Raw genomic sequence first — 5,524 nt, forward strand, 5'->3', positions numbered from 1 at the left:
GTGCCTGGACTTCGGAGGTTATCCTGTCAAAATGTAGGGAACAGGTTGAGAAAGATTGGACTGAGAGCCAGTAGACCCCACGTCGGGACCCTGCTACGTAGTCACCATCTCGCTCAACGTCTCTCTTATCTAGAATTATCCACTTGGTTGTATAGACATTTTCTTCTTCTAAACTGATGTAAATATTCATGTACTAAAGTCTATATGTGGACGAATTATACCTGTTTGAAAATACATAACCCAGAAATCTTTTGCGAAAATGTCGTGTTTCTTTTTCTCAATAGTATATTTAAGGCCTCCGGCCCACACACAAATATAAATCTACAAACAATTTACAACATACAAATAATATACAATAGACATAATAGAGAGAACAAAATGGCAGGCAATTGTAAAAATACTTTCTAGCGTTATAATTTTTGGAGAGTTCATTTCATAGTCTCGTATACTATGTTTGATAAATAATGACAGATTAAAAATAACATTATCATTTTGAGAGATCACTAAGGATATAAAGCTAAAGCAGGTGTTTTTTTACAAAAACGGGTGTGGAATGTATTTGGTTCTGAGAATGGAGAAGGATGGACAAACTAGCATAGAGTGGATTACATTCTCAATAACTGCGTATTTACACAACAGACAAATGCTCCTATTCTTTTCTATGGACATTTTCCTGCCTTCATTTATCATTCCATCTAATAGACCAAATCTAACTTTGAAAAAAATATTTTTTAAATGTGAAGAATATAAAATAGACAAATATTTTCAGGCTTAATTAAACTTATAAATGTTCTGTAGCAATCATTCCTTGAGCAATCATAAAGGGTAAAATGTCAATCTTGAAAGAACATATTAATAGCTGGGTTTTTAAAATTATAAGAAGAGACTGATATTTCCAGTGGTTTGATTCATCCAAATAAAACCAAAACAATGAAAGAACAAAAGGTTTCTTACATGGGATGCCCATGGGATTTTGACTATATGTTGTCAAGCTGGCGCAAAAGACAATATACGTCGAATCAAAAAGTTCAGATACCTTATGACTCAACTTTTCGTTTTTAAGAGTTTACGTTGAGATTCATATTTCACATCACTGAAGGAAAATATTACATTTACTTGTAAGTTGTTACAGCATATTTGGTACCGAAAACGTATTACTTCTGACATGATGAGCTTGAATTTTTGTGGTAGTATACATGTATATCGGTTACCGCAGCAAATTGTTCTTCATATATTGAGTGGTATTTCTGTGATGTTTGAATATTTTTGTATATTTTTCACATGTAACGAAATTAAAATATCAATGCCAACTACACATGCAACTCTGAGGCTGCTACACTGTTAAGTCTAATGGAAATTTACAACTGTGACACACAGTGTGCTGTCCATGCATACTTATGTATTGTTTACTCTTTCCGTATAGCAGCAACATGTAGCGCTGCCGCAGAACGTTCCAAAAGCAAAGGTTGCAATTCATTAGATGATATCACAATGTGAACAATTTAATATTAATGTATACACTGATTTGTTATTTTCAAAAGTAACATGCTCTGAATAGAGCGGATGTGTACATTCCTAGCTGAACTTCAATCTGCAAACAAATGCTGATAGAAAAATTGTCTTTGTTCTCAGCCACCCAAAGCAGTAAAACAAAGTCTTCGAATTCCCAATTATAGTCAACTACATGTATCTACACCAGTATTTGCATAAATAACTAACAATAATAACTTTTTGTTCAAATAAACGTGTACCCAATTACCTCTACAAATCAGGAAGCAGTATTGTGTTCATTTGCTTTTTGTTGTTTTGTCTTTGTTGTTGATTTTTCTCTGGTGTTTTTTTGTAGGGGGTGGGGGGGGCGGTTAGGCACATGAATGTGTATTTAGACCAAAGGTCAATCGCTTTTACATTCAATAATAAATCAACATGTGCAAATGTGCATAACATTTCTCACCCCGCCCACTCCTCTTTCCTCCCCTACCCTCGCCTCAAGGTGGCAGACCCTTAAGATACATAAAGATTCAAACAAATTCAACTATTTCTCCAGCACGTTTGTCTTGCAACAGCTCAACAAATTTAGCCATACTTGGATGTTTGTAAACTGACCTTGATATATATCTTTTTCTATAAAGTTCATATTTAGGACCAACCATCACAACATGGTATTCATCTTCAATGTCCTTCCAGCAAAATGGACATAGTCTTTCACTGAATTGTAATTTGGGAGTAAACCATCTACCCTTTTCAACCATTAAATTGTGAGAACTTAATCTAAATTTACTTAATGCAGTTCTATATTGAACAATATCAGTATCTACCAGATATCTTTCAAAACATAGACTGTGCTTAATATGAAAGTACAACCTTGTGTCACTTAATGAGGCTAAATTATGTCTCCACATTCGCTCATATATATCCCTAATTCTCAGACTAAATGATCTACGAAATCCTAGTAAGGGGGTGGTTGCATTAACATAAGTGGGCAAATAACATTTTTGCACGCAAACTATTCAGAGTTGCTACATTATGAATGTGTCAGACTTTGAGTAATTCGGTACGTAAATCCGAACATTGTCAAGGTCAATTTAAACTTACCAGGATTTTTAAACGAATTATTCTTGTTATTTTAATTTTGGCTTAAATTTCTTGCAATCGCCAGCAGCTGAAGTGTAAGACGACGTTGTGCCGTTATAAACGAATGACACTTAAAATTCATGGACATGGAAGGTATTTAAATAAATACAATGAACTGCCTGATTCATAAACTCACTTTAGGACTTTGTTCATAGTTTTCGTCACACCAAAACTGAACTTCATTGTTATTATTGTCTTTAAAACCTCAAGACTAACTGATGCGGGAGCATAGGAGCACATAGACTTGCACAAGTCTCTAAAGTAATAATTAATAGCTTCAATGATAATTTCGAAGAAAATATTAATATCCCTCTAGTAGACTGGTGTCCTTGTAATGTCCGCTTATATAGACTTGCCTTTTTAAAGGATTTGATGTTTGGGCCGGATGTTGCACATGGCAGTCGGTTCCTTACTATTCTGACATTTATTGGTCTCAACCCGGAATAATAATGTGTCATGGCCTCAATGGAATGTCATAAATTACATTTTCACACCTGTATTTAGACAAATTATGTGAACCAGTTCTGTGTTTCTCTGCATTTGTTGAATGTGCGACACGGGAGGACGGAAGTTGATATCTGTGGTATGCCTTCATTGTTTTCGACATTGTCAATATAACTGCATGTAAGATCCATACTGCGTAACGTCCACGTAAATATTAATCAAGATATTTTGCAAACTATATCAATATCATCTGCATATAGCATCAAAGTGACATTTACGCCACCAATTTCAATACCACAGTTCAGATTTTTCAACACAATTACAACTCCAAAAACACAATTATCAGGTCCTCTTCTTTCTGCCACTCCCTGCCTGGCGGTCAGGTGGATACTTCAGAAACGTTCCTAACTCTTTCTTGAAATTTGCTTCGGATGCATTCCCATCTCATTCCCTTGAGATAGGACACATTCTGAAATTTTATATTTAAATACATGAATAAGTTATATGGAAGATATATTGTCTTAAATGATTCAAGTATTTGTTTATTCAATCACTTGAAAGGTTCATTTCACTGCTGTAACTTGGCATGTGAACATATGAACAGCATCAATACAAAATATGACGAAAAGTGTAAACAATTTATATTTTCAACCGAAGGAATGGAAGTTTTCTTAAACATTTTCAAAGAAAATCCTCAATTGCAAGTTGATTATTCAATTAGACTATGAATTACCGGTAGGATGAATTAGACGATGCTTTACTGTCATATATTATTTGCTATGGTCATGATGAAAATGCTGAATACAACCTTGTATTCTTAAAAGAAAACTTGCCGTTATGCCCATCAACATTCATTCTTGACATCAAATTGTTTGACATTGTCCTGCAAAACAATGGAAGATTATTGCTATTCTGTCAAATTTAGTTTGAGGTAAGCCTGTGTGTGGAACATGTGAGGTACACCTGTGTGTGGAACATGTGAGGTACGTCTGTGTGTGGAGCATGTGAGGTAATACTGTGTGTAGAGCATGTGAGGTGAGTCTGTGTGTGGAGCATGTGAGGTGAATCTGTGTGAGGAGCGTGTGAGGCAAGTCTGTGTGTTGAGCATGGGAGGTGAGAATCTGTGTGGAGCGTGTGAGGTGAGTCTGTGTGTGGAGCATGTAAGGTGAATCTGTGTGAGGAGCAAGTGAGGTAAGTCTGTGTGAGGAGGATGTGGGGTGAGTCTGTGTGTGGAGCATGGGAGGTACGAATCTGTGTGTGGAGCATGTGAGGTACGCGTGTGTGTAGCATGTGAGGTACGCCTGTGTGTGGAACCTATAAGGTACGTCTGTGTCCGGAGCATGTGAGGTAACCCTGTGTGTGGAGCATGTGAGGTAAGGCTGTGTGTGGAACATGTGAGCTACGCCTGTGTGGAGCATGTGAGGTGAGCCTGTGTCTGGAGCATGTGAGGTGAGCCTGTGTGAGTAGCTTGTGGGGTGAGTCTGTGTGTGGAGCAGGTGAAGTGAGTCTGTGCGTGGAGCATGTGATGTGAGTCTCTGTGTGGAGCATGTGAGGTAAGTGTGTGTGGAACATGTGGGGTAAGACTGTGTGTGGAACATGTGAGGTAAGCCTGTGTGTGGAGCATGTGAGGTACGCCAGTGTGTGGAACATGTGAGGTAAGCCTGTGTGTGGAGCATGTAAGGTGAGTCTGTGTGAGGAGCATGTGAGGTACGCCTGAGTGTGGAGCATGTGAGGTACGCGTGTGTGTAGCATGTGAGGTGAGCCTGTGTGTGGAGCATGTGAGGTCCGCCTGTGTTTTGAGTATGTTAGCTAAGCCTGATTGTGGAACATATGAGGTAAGCCTGTGTGTGGAGCATCTGAGGTACGATTGTGTGTGGAGCATGTGAGGTAATCCTGTGTGGAGCATGTGAGGTAAGTCTGAGTGTGGAACATGGTAGGTGAGTCTGTGTCTGGAGGCATGTGAGGTATACCTGGGTGTGGAGCATGTGAGATAAGCCTGTGTGGAGCATGTGAGGTACGTCTGAGTGTGGAGCATGTGAGGTAAGCCAGTGTGTGAAACATGTGAGGTACGCCTGTGTGTGGAACATGTGAGATACGCCTGTGTGTGGAGCATGTGAGGTAAGCCTGTGTGTGGAGCATGTGAGGTACGATTGTGTGTTGAGCATGTGAGGTAAGTCTGTGTGTGGACCATGGTAGGTGAACCTGGCTGTGGAACATGTGAGGTACGCCAGTGTTTGGAGCATGTGAGGTGAGTCTGTGTGTGGAGCATGTGATGTACGCCTGTGTGTGGAGCATGTGAGGTGAGTCTGTGTGAAGGGCGTGTGAGGCAAGTCTGTGAGTGGAGCATGTTAGGTGAGAATCTGTGTGGAGCATGTAGGTAAGTCTGTGTGTGGAGCATGTGAGGTAATCCTGTGTGTGGAGCATGTGAGGTAAGTCTGTGTGTAGA

This window comes from Haliotis rubra, unplaced genomic scaffold, assembly GCF_003918875.1.
Source record: "Haliotis rubra isolate DU_JTF1 unplaced genomic scaffold, ASM391887v1 Scf622, whole genome shotgun sequence".
NCBI classification, from domain to species: Eukaryota; Metazoa; Mollusca; class Gastropoda; order Lepetellida; family Haliotidae; genus Haliotis; species Haliotis rubra.